This window comes from Pseudophryne corroboree, chromosome 1 (genome assembly GCF_028390025.1).
Source record: "Pseudophryne corroboree isolate aPseCor3 chromosome 1, aPseCor3.hap2, whole genome shotgun sequence".
Taxonomy (NCBI): Eukaryota; Metazoa; Chordata; class Amphibia; order Anura; family Myobatrachidae; genus Pseudophryne; species Pseudophryne corroboree.
Genome location: NC_086444.1, coordinates 348275445 through 348296858, shown reverse-complemented (window position 1 = coordinate 348296858; position 21414 = coordinate 348275445). Strand labels below are relative to the sequence as shown.

Below are 21414 nucleotides of genomic sequence, written 5' to 3'. Positions count from 1 at the left end.
TATATGTATATATGTGGAAGGGGGGGATAGGGGTACCAGCGACTTACAGTGTCTAATGAAAATGAAAATAAATATGAAGAATATAGCAGGATACGGTTTCCCAAAAAAGAATAACAAATTTATTTATACAATTTAGAATAAAATACAGGGATAAAAAATGGATATAAAAGCTGGATAGTAGGAGCAATAAAAAAATATAAAAAAGATTATATATGAAAGTAAATGCAGTTGTGCTAGAACCCTAAAACACCTAAAATCAGTAAAAACAATTTTCTACTGATAAAAGGGTGTAAAAAATAAACAATGATGCTTATCTTTGAGAATGGAGGGTCAGTGGAGGTGTACCCTAAAAATAAATGCAGTTGTGCTAGAACCCTAGAACACCTAAAATCAGTAAAAACAATTTTCTACTGATAAAAGTATGTAAAAAATAAACAATGATGCTTATCTTTGAGAATGGAGGATCAGTGGAGGTGTACCCAACGCGTTTCGTCCTCAGACTTCATCAAGGGGTGGAGGACTAGTGTGCGAACACTTCTATTTATACCAGTGGTCATTAAGGAAGGATGTCTATGACATCACTTCCTGTTAGTGTTTAACATTAAAAATTCTGACACAAAATGTTGTTACAAATATAGGGAATGGATGCTGTTACTTATAATAAGTTAAAATGTGTTTTTAAAGTGCAAAACGAGAACTGTACATGGAGAAATGTTGATAACATTATAAAACTCGTAAAGGACGCATTCCGCGTCACTTCCGCCCCACTTCCTGTGTCCTTTCCGTCCCACTGCGCATGCGCATCGGGCGCCGCTTCCGGAAACAAAGTCCACAGAGTTACATAGTTCTTGCCCTTCATCCGGTTGGGCGTGGGAATCCTTTTGCCAATCTTCCGGCTGGGCGGGTCTGTGAGGTCTTGTCACGGCTGCTTCCATCATCTCCATGGTGATTTGTAGTTTTAAGCTGCAGTGATGCGGCGGCCATCTTTGGAGTGATTTTGTATATATTTTCAGCTCCTACTGTCGCCATCTTTGAGGGGCCTTTGGATAGCGGACACATCCTCTTATTTGGAGTGCGCAAGCAGCTCAGAATAAATAAAAATAAACACAAAACGCACATGTTAATATTTGTATATATACTTAGCTTAAAAAGACAATTCTAAAAAAAGGGTAATCCATATGGATATGTAAATTGCGTGGTGGACAAAAACGATTGACATGTTTTATACTCAGACTAAACTTTTAGTGCTGTTATTGTTTTCTGGATGCTAATAAACCTTAGTATTACTTATGCAGAGAGTATTATCTATTAAATATTATTTGGACCTTTCATTTAGACACATAGCATATTTAGGGATATTTTAGGTAAAAAGTGAGTATTTATTGTAGGATATTACATGAATATATACCAAAGATTTAAAGTAAATAAATAAATATAATAAATTGATGAGCTGGTGCAAAGTGATTGGGAATACATGATTGTAATAAGTGAGAGGGGGAGGGGTTTGGAGTAAACTTTTTTTGAAAACTCCTGTGATGGTGGATACGAGGTGTGAAGGTGGTGTATAAAAAATATATATATAATAAAAATATATATATATATATATAATAAATATAAAAAATATATAATAATAAAAGTGAGGAGTATATGGCTTTGGTGAAACTGGTATAATAAATATTACAGTACTGTGAAGTGTGAATATACATGTGTCAATATTCCCTTATAATATTGCCGTTACGAGTTCTCTGGTCTGCCCTTATACAGTACCCAATCTTCTCAAGTGGTTACCCACTATGTGTATAGTACATTTTACTTTATTCCACTTGGCACCCTGCACCTTGTTAATTCATAAGATAGAGTGTCATATATTCCTAATAAAAACCTGTTACTGTGTGAATAAGTCATTTCGCCAATGAATACAGTCACACCGCACTGGCACACGCCCAATCTCGTCCGATCTTGGAAGCTAAGCAGTGTTGGGCCCAATCAGTACCAAGTGGGTAACCACTTGAGAAGATTGGGTACTGTATAAGGGCAGACCAGAGAACTCGTAACGGCAATATTATAAGGGAATATTGACACATGTATATTCACACTTCACAGTACTGTAATATTTATTATACCAGTTTCACCAAAGCCATATACTCCTCACTTTTATTATTATATATTTTTTATATTTATTATATATATATATATATTTTTATTATATATATATTTTTTATACACCACCTTCACACCTCGTATCCACCATCACAGGAGTTTTCAAAAAAAGTTTACTCCAAACCCCTCCCCCTCTCACTTATTACAATCATGTATTCCCAATCACTTTGCACCAGCTCATCAATTTATTATATTTATTTATTTACTTTAAATCTTTGGTATATATTCATGTAATATCCTACAATAAATACTCACTTTTTACCTAAAATATCCCTAAATATGCTATGTGTCTAAATGAAAGGTCCAAATAATATTTAATAGATAATACTCTCTGCATAAGTAATACTAAGGTTTATTAGCATCCAGAAAACAATAACAGCACTAAAAGTTTAGTCTGAGTATAAAACATGTCAATCGTTTTTGTCCACCACGCAATTTACATATCCATATGGATTACCCTTTTTTTAGAATTGTCTTTTTAAGCTAAGTATATATACAAATATTAACATGTGCGTTTTGTGTTTATTTTTATTTATTCTGAGCTGCTTGCGCACTCCAAATAAGAGGATGTGTCCGCTATCCAAAGGCCCCTCAAAGATGGCGACAGTAGGAGCTGAAAATATATACAAAATCACTCCAAAGATGGCCGCCGCATCACTGCAGCTTAAAACTACAAATCACCATGGAGATGATGGAAGCAGCCGTGACAAGACCTCACAGACCCGCCCAGCCGGAAGATTGGCAAAAGGATTCCCACGCCCAACCGGATGAAGGGCAAGAACTATGTAACTCTGTGGACTTTGTTTCCGGAAGCGGCGCCCGATGCGCATGCGCAGTGGGACGGAAAGGACACAGGAAGTGGGGCGGAAGTGACGCGGAATGCGTCCTTTACGAGTTTTATAATGTTATCAACATTTCTCCATGTACAGTTCTCGTTTTGCACTTTAAAAACACATTTTAACTTATTATAAGTAACAGCATCCATTCCCTATATTTGTAACAACATTTTGTGTCAGAATTTTTAATGTTAAACACTAACAGGAAGTGATGTCATAGACATCCTTCCTTAATGACCACTGGTATAAATAGAAGTGTTCGCACACTAGTCCTCCACCCCTTGATGAAGTCTGAGGACGAAACGCGTTGGGTACACCTCCACTGATCCTCCATTCTCAAAGATAAGCATCATTGTTTATTTTTTACATACTTTTATCAGTAGAAAATTGTTTTTACTGATTTTAGGTGTTCTAGGGTTCTAGCACAACTGCATTTATTTTTAGGGTACACCTCCACTGACCCTCCATTCTCAAAGATAAGCATCATTGTTTATTTTTTACACCCTTTTATCAGTAGAAAATTGTTTTTACTGATTTTAGGTGTTTTAGGGTTCTAGCACAACTGCATTTACTTTCATATATAATCTTTTTTATATTTTTTTATTGCTCCTACTATCCAGCTTTTATATCCATTTTTTATCCCTGTATTTTATTCTAAATTGTATAAATAAATTTGTTATTCTTTTTTGGGAAACCGTATCCTGCTATATTCTTCATATTTATTTTCATTTTCATTAGACACTGTAAGTCGCTGGTACCCCTATCCCCCCCTTCCACATCCTAATCTTAAGGCAACTTATCACTGCCGAATTTTTAGGGGTTAGCTGACACCTTACATTTTTAAAGGAGTGTCTTTAATTACTGTATTACCACTTTATAAATATCTGTTCACATACACCTGTGGCGCCGTACCCCCACTATCCAATCCAATATATATATATATATATATATATATATATATCTGCGTCTGACTGAGGAGACGTGATCGAGCCGAACGGGACCGGGGAGAGGAAGTGAGGTCATTATTTGCTGGGCCATGTGCTAGATCTTCACACTGCTCACATGTATAAATAAGACACATGTTCACTACTGACCATATCCCCATGATGAAGTCATACTGCTGACGAAACGCGTTGGCACTGCTGTACCTGAGACCTCCTTATGGACAGATAAGCTTTTTTAACTTTAATATCCTGTACGTTTGCATTTTTACCGATATTGGATTTTTATGGAAAACAGGATGTATCCGATTGTACATACAGATTGATAAGCTCGAACCTTGTTATATTCTGTACGCTTGCATTTTTACTATTCTATACCTTCTATGTTGTATTAAAATTTGTGAAAAACCCCAATAATCCCTGCTGGTGGATTTTTATCATTGTGGATTTGCTTATCCTTAGGAGGTTTTTTAGATACAACTACTTTTATTTTTATGGTGAAATATGTCTTAAAAACTGTACGGGCAAAAATTTCTTTTTAAAAAACTGTACGCGCTATGTTATTTCTGTTTTATCTTCTTTTTACATATGTGCATTGGTCATGAGACCGAAGAAAGTGTATATATCAGATAAGTGATGTCCATACATTACCACCTAATTCACTTCATATCAATTTTTTAAAGAAACACTAAATAGGCGCCCTTTTCTTCACTAGTTTTATATTACACCCTTTATGTGCCATCCAAGCACATATCACATTGTTTAAGGTTGCTGCCACCCATTAATTGGGATAGTATTATATAATTATTTTTACGTTATATTATATATAATAAGATTTTACTTACCGATAAATCTATTTCTCGGAGTCCGTAGTGGATGCTGGGGTTCCTGAAAGGACCATGGGGAATAGCGGCTCCGCAGGAGACAGGGCACAAAAAGTAAAGCTTTTTCAGATCAGGTGGTGTGCACTGGCTCCTCCCCCTATGACCCTCCTCCAGACTCCAGTTAGGTACTGTGCCCGGACGAGCGTACACAATAAGGGAGGATTTTGAATCCCGGGTAAGACTCATACCAGCCACACCAATCACACCGTACAACTTGTGATCTAAACCCAGTTAACAGTATGATAACAGCGGAGCCTCTGAAAGATGGCTTCCTTCAACAATAACCCGAATTAGTTAACAATAACTATGTACAATTTATGCAGATAATCCGCACTTGGGATGGGCGCCCAGCATCCACTACGGACTCCGAGAAATAGATTTATCGGTAAGTAAAATCTTATTTTCTCTATCGTCCTAGTGGATGCTGGGGTTCCTGAAAGGACCATGGGGATTATACCAAAGCTCCCAAACGGGCGGGAGAGTGCGGATGACTCTGCAGCACCGAATGAGAGAACTCCAGGTCCTCCTTAGCCAGAGTATCAAATTTGTAAAATTTTACAAACGTGTTCTCCCCTGACCACGTAGCTGCTCGGCAAAGTTGTAATGCCGAGACCCCTCGGGCAGCCGCCCAAGATGAGCCCACCTTCCTTGTGGAGTGGGCCTTTACAGATTTAGGCTGTGGCAGGCCTGCCACAGAATGTGCAAGTTGGATTGTGCTACAGATCCAACGAGCAATCGTCTGCTTAGACGCAGGAGCACCCATCTTGTTGGGTGCATACAATATAAACAACGAGTCAGATTTTCTGACTCCAGCTGTCCTTGCAATATATATTTTTAATGCTCTGACAACGTCCAGTAACTTGGAGTCCTCCAAGTCACTTGTAGCCGCAGGCACTACAATAGGCTGGTTCAGATGAAATGCTGACACCACCTTAGGGAGAAAATGCGGACGAGTCCGCAGTTCTGCCCTGTCCGAATGGAAAATCAGATATGGGCTTTTGTAAGATAAAGCTGCCAATTCTGATACTCTCCTGGCAGAAGCCAGGGCTAGAAGCATGGTCACTTTCCAAGTGAGATATTTCAAATCCACCTTATTTAGTGGTTCAAACCAATGAGATTTTAGAAAGTCCAAAACCACATTGAGATCCCACGGTGCCACTGGAGGCACCCCAGGAGGCTGTATATGCAGCACTCCCTTAACAAAGGTCTGGACTTCAGGGACTGAAGCCAATTCTTTTTGAAAGAAAATCGACAGGGCCGAAAATTTGAACCTTAATAGATCCCAATTTGAGACCCATAGACAATCCTGATTGCAGGAAATGTAGGAATCGACCCAGTTGAAATTCCTCCGTCGGAGCACTCCGATCTTCGCACCACGCAACATATTTTCGCCAAATTCGGTGATAATGTTGCACGGTTACTTCCTTCCTTGCTTTAATCAAAGTAGGAATGACTTCTTCCGGCATGCCTTTTTCCTTTAGGATCCGGCGTTCAACCGCCATGCCGTCAAACGCAGCCGCGGTAAGTCTTGAAACAGACAGGGACCCTGCTGAAGCAAGTCCCTCCTTAGAGGTAGAGGCCACGGATCTTCCGTGATCATCTCTTGAAGTTCCGGGTACCAAGTCCTTCTTGGCCAATCCGGAACCACTAGTATCGTTCTTACGCCTCTTTGCCGTATAATTCTCAATACTTTTGGTATGAGAGGCAGAGGAGGAAACACATACACCGACTGGTACACCCAAGGCGTTACCAGCGCGTCCACAGCTATTGCCTGCGGATCTCTTGACCTGGCGCAATACCTGTCCAGTTTTTTGTTGAGGCGAGACGCCATCATGTCCACCATTGGTCTTTCCCAACGGGTTACCAGCATGTGGAAGACTTCTGGATGAAGTCCCCACTCTCCCGGGTGAAGATCGTGTCTGCTGAGGAAGTCTGCTTCCCAGTTGTCCACTCCCGGGATGAACACTGCTGACAGTGCTATCACATGATTCTCTGCCCAGCGAAGAATCCTTGCAGCTTCTGCCATTGCACTCCTGCTTCTTGTGCCGCCCTGTCTGTTCACATGGGCGACTGCCGTGATGTTGTCCGACTGGATCAATACCGGTTTTCCCTGAAGCAGAGGTTCTGCCTGGCTTAGAGCATTGTATATTGCTCTTAGTTCCAGAATGTTTATGTGAAGAGACGTTTCCAGGCTTGTCCATACTCCCTGGAAGTTTCTTCCTTGTGTGACTGCTCCCCAGCCTCTCAGGCTGGCGTCCGTGGTCACCAGGATCCAATCCTGTATGCCGAATCTGCGGCCCTCCAATAGATGAGGACTCTGCAACCACCACAGAAGAGACACCCTTGTCCTTGGAGACAGGGTTATCCGTAGGTGCATCTGAAGATGCGACCCTGACCATTTGTCCAACAGATCCCTTTGGAAAATTCTTGCGTGGAATCTGCCGAATGGAATTGCTTCGTAAGAAGCCACCATTTTTCCCAGGACTCTTGTGCATTGATGTACAGACACCTTTCCTGGTTTTAGGAGGTTCCTGACAAGGTCGGATAACTCCTTGGCTTTTTCCTCCGGGAGAAAAACCTTTTTCTGAACCGTGTCCAGAATCATCCCTAGGAACAGCAGACGAGTTGTCGGCATTAACTGGGATTTTGGAATATTCAGAATCCACCCGTGCTGTTTTAGCACTTCTTGAGACAGTGCTAATCCCATCTCTAGCTGTTCTCTGGACCTCGCCCTTATTAGGAGATCGTCCAAGTATGGGATAATTAATATGCCTTTTCTTCGAAGAAGAATCATCATCTCGGCCATTACCTTTGTAAAGATCCGAGGTGCCGTGGACAATCCGAACGGCAGCGTCTGAAACTGATAGTGACAGTTTTGTACAACGAACCTGAGGTACCCCTGGTGTGAGGGGTAAATTGGAACGTGGAGATACGCATCCTTGATGTCCAAGGATACCATAAAGTCCCCCTCTTCCAGGTTCGCTATCACTGCTCTGAGTGACTCCATCTTGAACTTGAACTTCTTTATGTACAGGTTCAAGGACTTCAGATTTAGAATAGGCCTTACCGAGCCATCCGGCTTCGGTACCACAAAAAGAGTGGAATAATACCCCTTCCCTTGTTGTAGAAGAGGTACCTTGACTATCACCTGCTGAGAGTACAGCTTGTGAATGGCTTCCAAAACCGTCTCCCTTTCGGAGGGGGACGTTGGTAAAGCAGACTTCAGGAAACGGCGAGGTGGATCTGTCTCTAATTCCAACCTGTACCCTTGAGATATTATCTGCAGGATCCAGGGATCTACCTGCGAGTGAGCCCACTGCGCGCTGTAATTTTTGAGACGACCGCCCACCGTCCCCGAGTCCGCTTGAGAAGCCCCAGCGTCATGCTGAGGCTTTTGTAGAAGCCGGGGAGGGCTTCTGTTCCTGGGAAGGAGCTGCGTGTTGCTGTCTCTTCCCTCGACCTCTGCCTCGTGGCAGATATGAATAGCCCTTTGCTCTCTTATTTTTAAAGGAACGAAAGGGCTGCGGTTGAAAAGTCGGTGCCTTTTTCTGTTGGGGAGTGACTTGAGGTAGAAAGGTGGATTTCCCGGCTGTAGCCGTGGCCACCAAATCTGATAGACCGACTCCAAATAACTCCTCCCCTTTATACGGCAAAACTTCCATATGCCGTTTTGAATCCGCATCGCCTGTCCACTGTCGCGTCCATAAAGCTCTTCTGGCCGAAATGGACATAGCACTTACCCGTGATGCCAGTGTGCAGATATCCCTCTGTGCATCACGCATATAAAGAAATGCATCCTTTATTTGTTCTAACGACAGTAAAATATTGTCCCTGTCCAGGGTATCAATATTTTCAATCAGGGACTCTGACCAAACTACCCCAGCACTGCCCATCCAGGCAGTCGCTACAGCTGGTCGTAGTATAACACCTGCATGTGTGTATATACTTTTTTGGATATTTTCCATCCTCCTATCTGATGGATCTTTAAGTGCGGCCGTCTCAGGAGAGGGTAACGCCACTTGTTTAGATAAGCGTGTTAGCGCCTTGTCCACCCTAGGAGGTGTTTCCCAGCGCTCCCTAACCTCTGGCGGGAAAGGGTATAATGCCAATAATTTCTTTGAAATTATCAGCTTTTTATCAGGGGCAACCCACGCTTCATTACACACGTCATTTAATTCTTCTGATTCAGGAAAAACTATAGGTAGTTTTTTCACACCCCACATAATACCCTGTTTAGTGGTACCTGTAGTATCAGCTAAATGTAACGCCTCCTTCATTGCCAAAATCATATAACGTGTGGCCCTACTGGAAAATACGGTTGAATCGTCACCGTCACCACTGGAGTCAGTGCCTGCGTCTGGGTCTGTGTCGACCGACTGAGGCAAAGGGCGTTTCACAGCCCCTGACGGTGTTTGAGTCGCCTGGACAGGCACTAATTGATTGTCCGGCCGCCTCATGTCGTCAAACGACTGCTTTAGCGTGTTGACACTATCCCGTAGTTCCATAAATAAAGGCATCCATTCTGGTGTCGACTCCCTAGGGCAGGCATTCCCAACCACGGTCCTCAAGGCACACCAACAGTGCAGGTTTTAGTGATATCCAGGCTGCAGCACAGATGGTTAAATCAAAATAACTGAGCTACTAATTAAGTCACCTGTGCTGAAGCCTGGATATCACTAAAACCTGCACTGTTAGTGTGCCTTGAGGACCGCGGTTGGGAATGCCTGCCCTAGGGGGTGACATCCTCATATTTGGCAATTGCTCCGCCTCCACACCAATATCGTCCTCATACATGTCGACACACACGTACCGACACACAGCAGACACACAGGGAATGCTCCTAACGAAGACAGGACCCACTAGCCCTTTGGGGAGACAGAGGGAGAGTTTGCCAGCACACACCAAAAGCGCTATATATATATATCAGGGATAGCCTTATAATAAGTGCTCCCTTATAGCTGCTTTGTTATATCAAAATATCGCCATAAATTTGCCCCCCCCTCTCTGTTTTACCCTGTTTCTGTAGTGCAGTGCAGGGGAGAGACTTGGGAGCCGTCCTGACCAGCGGAGCTGCGAGAGGAAATGGCGCCGTGTGCTGAGGAGATAGGCCCCGCCCCTTTTCTGGCGGGCTCGTCTCCCGCTATTTAGAAAAATCAGGCAGGGGTTAAATATCTCCATATAGCCTCTAGGGGCTATATGTGAGGTATTTTTAGCCTTTATAGGTATTCATTTGCCTCCCAGGGCGCCCCCCTCCCAGCGCCCTGCACCCTCAGTGACTGCCGTGTGAAGTGTGCTGAGAGGAAAATGGCGCACAGCTGCAGTGCTGTGCGCTACCTTTAGAAGACTGCAGGAGTCTTCAGCCGCCGATTCTGGACCTCTTCTGACTTCAGCATCTGCAAGGGGGCCGGCGGCGCGGCTCCGGTGACCATCCAGGCTGTACCTGTGATCGTCCCTCTGGAGCTTGATGTCCAGTAGCCAAGAAGCCAATCCATCCTGCACGCAGGTGAGTTGACTCCTTCTCCCCTCAGTCCCTCGCTGCAGTGATCCTGTTGCCAGCAGGAATCACTGTAAAATAAAAAACCTAGCTAAACTTTTTCTAAGCAGCTCTTTAGGAGAGCCACCTAGATTGCACCCTTCTCGGCCGGGCACAAAAATCTAACTGGAGTCTGGAGGAGGGTCATAGGGGGAGGAGCCAGTGCACACCACCTGATCTGAAAAAGCTTTACTTTTTGTGCCCTGTCTCCTGCGGAGCCGCTATTCCCCATGGTCCTTTCAGGAACCCCAGCATCCACTAGGACGATAGAGAAATATATATATATATATATATATATATATATATATATATATATATATATTCTTTTAAAGATCACAGATTCACGTGCACCACTAGTGCTCACCGAACGTTACCTGTGCGCCCCCGCATCTATTTGTTTTATAGATATTATATATATATATATATATATATATATATATATATATATATATATATATATATATATAGAGGTAGGGGGGAAGAACAAGCGCCATATGGTGTAGTAATTCAGATAAATCTGAAAATTGTGGACACGTAATTGTATTGTAAGTACCGGATAAATTCTTGGAATCAGGCCCATCTGTCTCTCTTTTTCCTCAGTGGCTGTTCCCCACCTATATGTTAGGAGACAAAGATCATCGCCATATAGTGTAGTACCTTAGTAAATATCTTAGGGAACCCTCCCCAATATATCAAGCGTACCAAATCAATATTTCAATCAAGCATATATGATAAACTTATATCCAGATGACTCAAGCTGGTCCTGTATGGTGTATTTGTTCATTCAATTTCAGACTACTGCCTTGTATGATCATACAAAGTTTTTATAAACAAAATAAAACATAATAAATGAATCAATAAAATAAAATAAGAAATCTTAGCTTAGTGATACAGGCAGTAGGTAGGTAGATCAGTCTCAACGCGTTTCGCCTTTTGGGCTTCCTCAGGAGAATACACCATAACAAAAAGTACACACATTTATAGCTGCTTTCAGTTTCATATTGCTATTACTTCCGGTTCACGTCATTTCCGGAACCGGAAGTGTCTTCCGATCGTAAATTGACTCCTATAACAATACAGGGATGATTATATATCAAGTACATTGGTGGGGCAGTGATCCTGTGGGTAGTATTACTATTATGCTGCATCACGAGCGGGCAAAGACGAGAATCGTCGCCTGTGTGTGCTCGTTTTTCGTTTTACCGGAAGTGACGCGGCTCGTCGCGGCCGCGTCACTTCCGGTCAGGTCCTTCCAGCCTCCGTGGCCGGCGTGCGTTCCAGCGTTGGGCGGAAGTGACTCATCCTTGTTGTTAGTCACTTCCTGTTACTTGCTGGCGGAGGAATGGTAGTAAGCAGGTATAACTATTGGCGGAAATGACGTAAATACTGTCATTAGTAAATCGCTTCTATGCTTATAGTGGAGAAGGATAATCACCAATTCCTTATGATGATAGACAACCATCCGTGCATATAATATCAACACAGACACCATACGAATTCCCATAATTAGAAAAAAAATAATAATAAACAGATGAGAAAAATATATAATAAATAATAAAAAATTATGACAGTAGGGCCTAGTTCAACCATTATTGAGCTTAGAAATATCTTATGCTCATATGACATACAGTATTGATCGCAGTCATGAACCGATCTAAAGTCACTAATAAAAACTTTATGGGTTCACAATTAGTGCAACCAGACATAGTGTATACATAAAACCGGCATGAATATTAAAATATTAAATCACATCCTATTAAAAAAAGGGGATATATTGATAAATTGGGCCCTGAGGCTGGAATATGGAAGGGAGTTATGTGGAGGAAAAAAATGATTTTGGAGACCAGAAGCAAAGGCTGAATTGGACCCTCAATGTACCTCATAAAAAAGGGGCAATCTCGTAGCCTTCATTATGACCATGCGGTTGGAGAGTATTTAAAGTAAAAATCCAATACATCTCCCTTTGAGATAATTTTTTCAGTAGATCTCCCCCTCTAGGTCCCATTTTGACGTGTTCAATGGCTCTGAATGTAAAGGTTTCCGTACTTGAGTTGTGAGTTTCAGCGAAGTGTCTAGAGAGGGGGTGACTCTCCACTTTATTTTTAATGTTTCGTACATGTTCCTGGATACGAAGTTTCAGGAGTCAGGCAGGCGAGACCAAATCCACGGAAAAACAGCCCAGTTTTCAAGCAAAAAAGGGGCTGTTTATCATGAAAACACAAAGGTTTCACTGAACCTGTGTGTTTTCAGGAGGAAATCCTAATTGGATAGCCTGTAAAAAAAACTTCAGTGAAACATCGGAAAAAAGGGCGACCCGATGTTTTATCTCCTGTAATACCTCTTTCAGACAGAAAAGTCTGAAAGTCCCGGCAATTACCCTGCATTTCAGTGCCGGGTCGTTTTGCCGGGACCTGCCTGACCCCCCCTTCACACAGACATGCAAATTACCGGGTCGAAAATTTCGACCCGGTAATTTTCAGATCAACACGGGTATTTTGTCTGTGTGAAAGGGTCAACCCGTGTCCTAATTCCCGTGTCTCCGACCCTCATAAATTCCTGGGTCGAAGTCCTGGGAATTACAACACGGGTTGACCCTTTCACACAGAAAAAGGACCAGTGTGTTACATGAAATTACCGGGTGGAACTGCTTCATCCGGTAATTTCATCTTCTGTCTGAAAGGGGTATAATAGGATACCTCCCTTCGTATATAAGAAAGTTAAACAATGTATTAAAGTTAGATAAATATACCATAAAATTGCAATTTAAGACTATTCAATAATGTAAGTGATAAATCTGGGCTCTGCGGACACCTCCCCTGGACTAAAATTATAAGTCCAGTATTATATACACTGTAGTTTAGATCATTGGACAGTTCAAGACTATTGTGCTCACAGCCCGCTATGGTGTAATTACTGGCTTTGTAGTTACAGCAGTGGAATCCAATTAGTAGTGGACCACTACTGATTGGATTCCACTGCTGTAACTACAAAGACTAATACATTTTCTAACTTTTCATATATAGTTATGCCCATATTTATCAAGCCTTCGAGAATGATAAATAGCACAGTGATAAAGTACCAACCAATCAACTCCTGTAATTTTTTAAACAATGGCAGTTAGGAGCCGATTGGCTGGCACTTTATCATCGTGCTGTCACTCTCCAAGGCATGATAAATGGGCCCCTCAAGTGTTGCATCCAGAATATATATGCACTGTTTATCTATTTGCTTATGATCCAGTAGATGTATGCCTAAGCTGATATATCTGACCCAGTTGCAATGCAAATGTTTTAACAGCAGCAATGATAAATTAATTTGTTTTGGGCACCATTAATCATTGCGCTAACACAGTTAAACTCCTGGTTAGGGTGCCCAATTAACAGACGTTAGGGTGCACAATTAACAGATTTTTCACAAATTTCTTCTCGCCACCTCAGGAGGCTGTGAGCAGAAACGTATCCTCCTGCAGCAACAACTGACTTGCTCCTTTTGGGGCTATTTAGTGGCAGCCACGAGGGAAAACAATTGGATTTGCTTAAATATTTTGAACATTTATATATTTTTTTTATATAAAAATGTATTATTTATATCGATATCATTTGATATCTTTTGAATTAGTTCTACCACATAATTATACTTCAATTTATATAAGGGCATTTCCACTAGCAGTTATACTTTAAGTCTCACATTAAAATAAATCATAGTAAAAAAAAAAAAAAGAAACCACTAAAGTTACAACTGCAACACTGCCCTATTATCCTATACAAGGGGGATAATTTTATAAAAGTGCAGAGAAGCAAAACCATCAAAACATATCATTTTCCCAGCAGTTTTGTACCCCACCTATTTACTAAGGTCCAAAACACCAATTTATAAGAGAATACTAAACTCATCTCCGTACCACTTTTTTCTTACATTAATGCATAAAAACCACCAGATTTATCAAGCGGCCTTTTAAATATAAATGATGATTATTAAACAACTCTTTCTTGTGATAGACTTTATTTCAATTTCAAATCTTTTTAATGTTAAGTGTATGATTTAATATGCAAGTGGACTGCAGATAGCAGCAGACCCTGGATCACAGGCCATGGTGGCACTTGCGATTCTGCAAGTTTCAGCATGCCCTGACAGCCATGAAATGTGGGCATTAGAATGCTTGCTGTGACCTGTAGTTTGACAAGAAAAAAAACCCAACAACATTTATTCTAATATTAAACACACCCACCAGTCAGGCGTACCTATCAGAATGGGGATGTTTTTTCCTAACCAGGAAAGGGCTTAAGGGCCCCATACACTAGACTGATAATGCTTTATTTCATGATATATTGGGTGAAATCGGGAATTTTCGGTGTGCTTTTCCAACGATCCGATCCGCATTGGATCGGATCCCGCAGTAATGGATGGGAAAATAAGAATTTACTTACCGATAATTCTATTTCTCGGAGTCCGTAGTGGATGCTGGGGTTCCTGAAAGGACCATGGGGAATAGCGGCTCCGCAGGAGACAGGGCACAAAAAGCAAAGCTTTCCGATCAGGTGGTGTGCACTGGCTCCTCCCCCTATGACCCTCCTCCAAGCCTCAGTTAGGTACTGTGCCCGGACGAGCGTACACAATAAGGGAGGAATTTTGAATCCCGGGTAAGACTCATACCAGCCACACCAATCACACCGTACAACTTGTGATCTAAACCCAGTTAACAGTATGATAACAGAGGAGCCTCTGAAAGATGGCTCCCTACAACAATAACCCGAATTAGTTAACAATAACTATGTACAATTATTGCAGATAATCCGCACTTGGGATGGGCGCCCAGCATCCACTACGGACTCCGAGAAATAGAATTATCGGTAAGTAAATTCTTATTTTCTCTATCGTCCTAGTGGATGCTGGGGTTCCTGAAAGGACCATGGGGATTATACCAAAGCTCCCAAACGGGCGGGAGAGTGCGGATGACTCTGCAGCACCGAATGAGAGAACTCCAGGTCCTCCTTAGCCAGAGTATCAAATTTGTAAAATTTTACAAACGTGTTCTCCCCTGACCACGTAGCTGCTCGGCAAAGTTGTAATGCCGAGACCCCTCGGGCAGCCGCCCAAGATGAGCCCACCTTCCTTGTGGAGTGGGCCTTTACAGATTTAGGCTGTGGCAGGCCTGCCACAGAATGTGCAAGTTGGATTGTGCTACAGATCCAACGAGCAATCGTCTGCTTAGACGCAGGAGCACCCATCTTGTTGGGTGCATACAATATAAACAACGAGTCAGATTTTCTGACTCCAGCTGTCCTTGCAATATATATTTTCAATGCTCTGACAACGTCCAGTAACTTGGAGTCCTCCAAGTCACTTGTAGCCGCAGGCACTACAATAGGCTGGTTCAGATGAAATGCTGACACCACCTTAGGGAGAAAATGCGGACGAGTCCGCAGTTGCGCCCTGTCCGAATGGAAAATCAGATATGGGCTTTTGTAAAATAAAGCTGCCAGTTCTGACACTCTCCTGGCCGAAGCCAGGGCTAGTAGCATGGTCACTTTCCATGTGAGATATTTCAAATCCACATTTTTTAGTGGTTCAAACCAATGAGATTTTAGAAAGTCCAAAACCACATTGAGATCCCACGGTGCCACTGGAGGCACCACAGGAGGCTGTATATGCAGCACTCCCTTAACGAAAGTCTGGACTTCAGGGACTGAAGCCAATTCTTTCTGGAAGAAAATCGACAGGGCCGAAATTTGAACCTTAATAGATCCCAATTTGAGACCCATAGACAATCCTGATTGCAGGAAATGTAGGAATCGACCCAGATGAAATTCCTCCGTCGGAGCACTCCGATCCTCGCACCACGCAACATATTTTCGCCAAATGCGGTGATAATGTTGCACGGTTACTTCCTTCCTTGCTTTAATCAAAGTAGGAATGACTTCTTCCGGCATGCCTTTTTCCTTTAGGATCCGGCGTTCAACCGCCATGCCGTCAAACGCAGCCGCGGTAAGTCTTGAAACAGACAGGGACCCTGCTGAAGCAAGTCCCTCCTTAGAGGTAGAGGCCACGGATCTTCCGTGATCATCTCTTGAAGTTCCGGGTACCAAGTCCTTCTTGGCCAATCCGGAACCACTAGTATCGTTCTTACGCCTCTTTGCCGTATAATTCTCAATACTTTTGGTATGAGAGGCAGAGGAGGAAACACATACACCGACTGGTACACCCAAGGCGTTACCAGCGCGTCCACAGCTATTGCCTGCGGATCTCTTGACCTGGCGCAATACCTGTCCAGTTTTTTGTTGAGGCGAGACGCCATCATGTCCACCATTGGTCTTTCCCAACGGGTTACCAGCATGTGGAAGACTTCTGGATGAAGTCCCCACTCTCCCGGGTGAAGGTCGTGTCTGCTGAGGAAGTCTGCTTCCCAGTTGTCCACTCCCGGGATGAACACTGCTGACAGTGCTATCACATGATTCTCTGCCCAGCGAAGAATCCTTGCAGCTTCTGCCATTGCACTCCTGCTTCTTGTGCCGCCCTGTCTGTTCACATGGGCGACTGCCGTGATGTTGTCCGACTGGATCAACACCGGTTTTCCCTGAAGCAGAGGTTCTGCCTGGCTTAGAGCATTGTAGATTGCTCTTAGTTCCAGAATGTTTATGTGAAGAGACGTTTCCAGGCTCGTCCACACTCCCTGGAAGTTTCTTCCTTGTGTGACTGCTCCCCAGCCTCTCAGGCTGGCGTCCGTGGTCACCAGGATCCAATCCTGTATGCCGAATCTGCGGCCCTCCAATAGATGAGCACTCTGCAACCACCACAGAAGAGATACCCTTGTCCTTGGAGACAGGGTTATCCGCTGGTGCATCTGAAGATGCGACCCTGACCATTTGTCCAACAGATCCCTCTGGAAAATTCTTGCGTGGAATCTGCCGAATGGAATTGCTTCGTAAGAAGCCACCATTTTTCCCAGGACTCTTGTGCATTGATGTACAGACACCTTTCCTGGTTTTAGGAGGTTCCTGACAAGCTCGGATAACTCCTTGGCTTTTTCCTCCGGGAGAAAAACCTTTTTCTGAACCGTGTCCAGAATCATCCCTAGGAACAGCAGACGAGTTGTTGGCATTAACTGGGATTTTGGAATATTCAGAATCCACCCGTGCTGTTTTAGCACTTCTTGAGACAGTGCTAATCCCATCTCTAGCTGTTCTCTGGACCTTGCCCTTATCAGGAGATCGTCCAAGTATGGGATAATTAATACGCCTTTTCTTCGAAGAAGAATCATCATCTCGGCCATTACCTTTGTAAAGACCCGAGGTGCCGTGGACAATCCGAACGGCAGCGTCTGAAACTGATAGTGACAGTTTTGTACGACGAACCTGAGGTACCCCTGGTGTGAGGGGTAAATTGGAACGTGGAGGTACGCATCCTTGATGTCCAAGGATACCATAAAGTCCCCTTCTTCCAGGTTCGCTATCACTGCTCTGAGTGACTCCATCTTGAACTTGAACTTCTTTATGTACAGGTTCAATGACTTCAGATTTAGAATAGGTCTTACCGAGCCATCCGGCTTCGGTACCACAAATAGAGTGGAATAATACCCCTTTCCTTGTTGTAGAAGAGGTACCTTGACTATCACCTGCTGAGAGTACAGCTTGTGAATGGCTTCCAAGACCGTCTCCCTTTCGGAGGGGGACGTTGGTAAAGCAGACTTCAGGAAACGGCGAGGTGGATCTGTCTCTAGTTCCAACCTGTATCCCTGAGATATTATCTGCAGGATCCAGGGATCTACCTGCGAGTGAGCCCACTGCGTGCTGAAATTCTTGAGACGACCGCCCACCGCCCCCGAGTCCGCTTGAGAAGCCCCAGCGTCATGCTGAGGCTTTTGTAGAAGCGGGGGAGGGCTTCTGTTCCTGGGAAGGAGCTGCCTGTTGCTGTCTCTTCCCCCTTCCTCTGCCTCGTGGCAGATATGAATATCCCTTTGCTCTCTTGTTTTTAAAGGAACGAAAGGGCTGCGGTTGAAAAGTCGGTGTCTTTTTCTGTTGGGGAGTAACTTGAGGTAAAAAGGTGGATTTCCCGGCTGTAGCCGTGGCCACCAAATCTGATAGACCGACTCCAAATAACTCCTCCCCTTTATACGGCAAAACTTCCATATGCCGTTTTGAGTCCGCATCGCCTGACCACTGTCGCGTCCATAAACTTCTTCTGGCCGAAATGGACATAGCACTTACCCGTGATGCCAGTGTGCAGATATCCCTCTGTGCATCACGCATATAAAGAAATGCATCCTTTATTTGCTCTAAAGACAGTAAAACATTGTCCCTATCCAGGGTATCAATATTTTCAATCAGGGACTCTGACCAAGCTACTCCAGCACTGCACATCCAGGCTGTCGCTATAGCTGGTCGTAGTATAACACCTGTATGTGTGTATATACTTTTTTGGATATTTTCCATCCTCCTATCTACTGGATCTTTAAGTGCGGCCGTCTCAGGAGAGGGTAACGCCACTTGTTTAGAGAAGCGTGTGAGCGCCTTGTCCACCCTAGGAGGTGTTTCCCAGCGCGCCCTAACCTCTGGCGGGAAAGGGTATAAAGCCAATAACTTCTTTGAAATTAGCATCTTTTTATCGGGGGCAACCCACGCTTCATCACACACCTCATTTAGTTCTTCTGATTCAGGAAAAACTATAGGTAGTTTTTTCACACCCCACATAATACCCTGTTTAGTGGTACCTGTAGTATCAGCTAAATGTAACGCCTCCTTCATTGCCAAAATCATATAACGTGTGGCCCTACTGGAAAATACGGTTGATTCGTCACCGTCGCCACTGGAATCAGTGCCTGTGTCTGGGTCTGTGTCGACCGACTGAGGCAAAGGGCGTTTTACAGCCCCTGACGGTGTTTGAGGCGCCTGGACAGGCACTAATTGATTGTCCGGCCGTCTCATGTCGTCAAACGACTGCTTTAGCGTGTTGACACTATCCCGTAATTCCATAAATAAAGGCATCCATTCTGGTGTCGACCCCCTAGGAGGTGACATCCCCATATTTGGCAATTGCTCCGCCTCCACACCAATATCGTCCTCATACATGTCGACACACACGTACAGACACACAGCAGACACACAGGGAATGCTCTTAACGAAGACAGGACCCGACTAGCCCTTTGGGGAGACAGAGGGAGAGTCTGCCAGCACACACCAAAGCGCTATATATATGACAGGGATAGCCTTATAATAAGTGCTCCCTGTATAGCTGCTTTTATAATATAATTTTTGCCACTATTTTGCCCCCCCTCTCTTGTTTTACCCTGTTTCTGTAGTGCAGTGCAGGGGAGAGACCTGGGAGCCGTCCTGACCAGCGGAGCTGTGTAAGGAAAATGGCGCTGTGTGCTGAGGAGATAGGCCCCGCCCCTTTTACGGCGGGCTCGTCTCCCGCTCTTTAGTGGATTCTGGCAGGGGTTAAATATCTCCATATAGCCCCCGGAGGCTATATGTGAGGTATTTTTTTAGCCAAATAGGTTTTCATTTGCCTCCCAGGGCGCCCCCCTCCCAGCGCCCTGCACCCTCAGTGACTGCCGTGTGAAGTGTGCTGAGAGGAAAATGGCGCACAGCTGCAGTGCTGTGCGCTACCTTTAGAAGACTGAGGAGTCTTCTGCCGCCGATTCTGGACCTCTTCTTGTTTCAGCATCTGCAAGGGGGCCGGCGGCGAGGCTCCGGTGACCATCCAGGCTGTACCTGTGATCGTCCCTCTGGAGCTGATGTCCAGTAGCCAAGAAGCCAATCCATCCTGCACGCAGGTGAGTTCACTTCTTCTCCCCTAAGTCCCTCGTTGCAGTGATCCTGTTGCCAGCAGGACTCACTGTAAAATAAAAAACCTAAGCTAAACTTTTCTAAGCAGCTCTTTAGGAGAGCCACCTAGATTGCACCCTTCTCGGCCGGGCACAAAAATCTAACTGAGGCTTGGAGGAGGGTCATAGGGGGAGGAGCCAGTGCACACCACCTGATCGGAAAGCTTTGCTTTTTGTGCCCTGTCTCCTGCGGAGCCGCTATTCCCCATGGTCCTTTCAGGAACCCCAGCATCCACTAGGACGATAGAGAAAGTAAAAGATACATTGTTTACAAAAAAAAACATACTGAATACGATATAGCTAATACTATCCTGCCAACAGGGAGGCTGCCGGGAGGTTGGAGGAAATCTTATACGACATGACGGACCATCATGTCGTATAAGTGTATGGGGCCCTTTAAGTACCGCACTCTGATGGTGTCCCTGCTGTAGTGCCAAGAGACCAGACAGTGAAAGCCTATCGCTGGTAGAGACAATTTCAAGGGGGACCACATCTGTTTTATCCACCCCAAATTTGGCAAAAACCCAAGCTACTGTTGGTTGGCTGGCACTTTAGTGAGCTAAGAGCCATACTGGTGTTTTTTTTTTTATAAATGTATTTAATTTTCTATAAAGAACACTGCTGCAAGTAGCCTTTGATGCCATACTTGATATCTGTTTTGCAGCAGTTTGGGCCTTTGTAAATAGACAAGCACCAAAGATGGGGTTTGTTTATAAACTGCTCTTTAGTAAATTAAATGGTTTTGATCTCTAAATTGCTATTATTCAGCAGCGGACTGCACCAGTTTAAAATCACCAATAAAACCAATGCTTAGTAAATTTCCCCCAAAGTATCCATTGTATAGACAATTGATTAATCAATCTTTTACACATGAAGTATGTGAAGAGCAGCTTTCTTTTTGCTATGGTTATTCTATTATGGCTGTTGAGTACTGTGGCTTATTATCATGTAGCAGCTGCTTCAGACACAGCATCAGCACAATTATGGTTAAACAAAGTTAATACAGAGAAAATGCTGGTGTACACTCTAAAAACTAAGAATTGACAATAAGAACAATTATAATAAACTCTGCAATTTAACAAAGTAAAAAAACGGAGATTCTTAGCTAAATTTGTCAAAAAAATATGGACCCACCTACAGCGGCCAGGTGATCTCATCAGGTGGGTTCCTAACATTATTTTGTGTGAGTGTGCACAGGCATTTTCTTTCTTTTTTTGTGCGGAACTACAAGCCTCAG

At 43.7% G+C, this 21414-nt stretch overlaps 1 protein-coding gene and 1 pseudogene across 3 annotated transcripts in view; one reads left to right on the top strand and one right to left on the bottom strand.

Annotated features, from left to right (window-relative positions):
• Positions 1–21414, bottom strand: part of GOLGA3 (golgin A3) — a 212659-nt gene that overhangs the window by 188766 nt on the left and 2479 nt on the right. Inside the window, exon 2 of one of the 3 annotated variants that reach the window (XM_063964703.1) lies at positions 10908–10968. The exons of the other annotated variants lie outside the window; for them this stretch is intronic. The gene's annotated coding sequence lies outside the window, so the exon portion shown is untranslated. The remainder of the gene's footprint in view (positions 1–10907; positions 10969–21414) is intronic. 3 annotated transcript variants of the gene reach the window in all.
• LOC134943820 (5S ribosomal RNA) lies at positions 1915–2033 on the top strand (annotated as a pseudogene).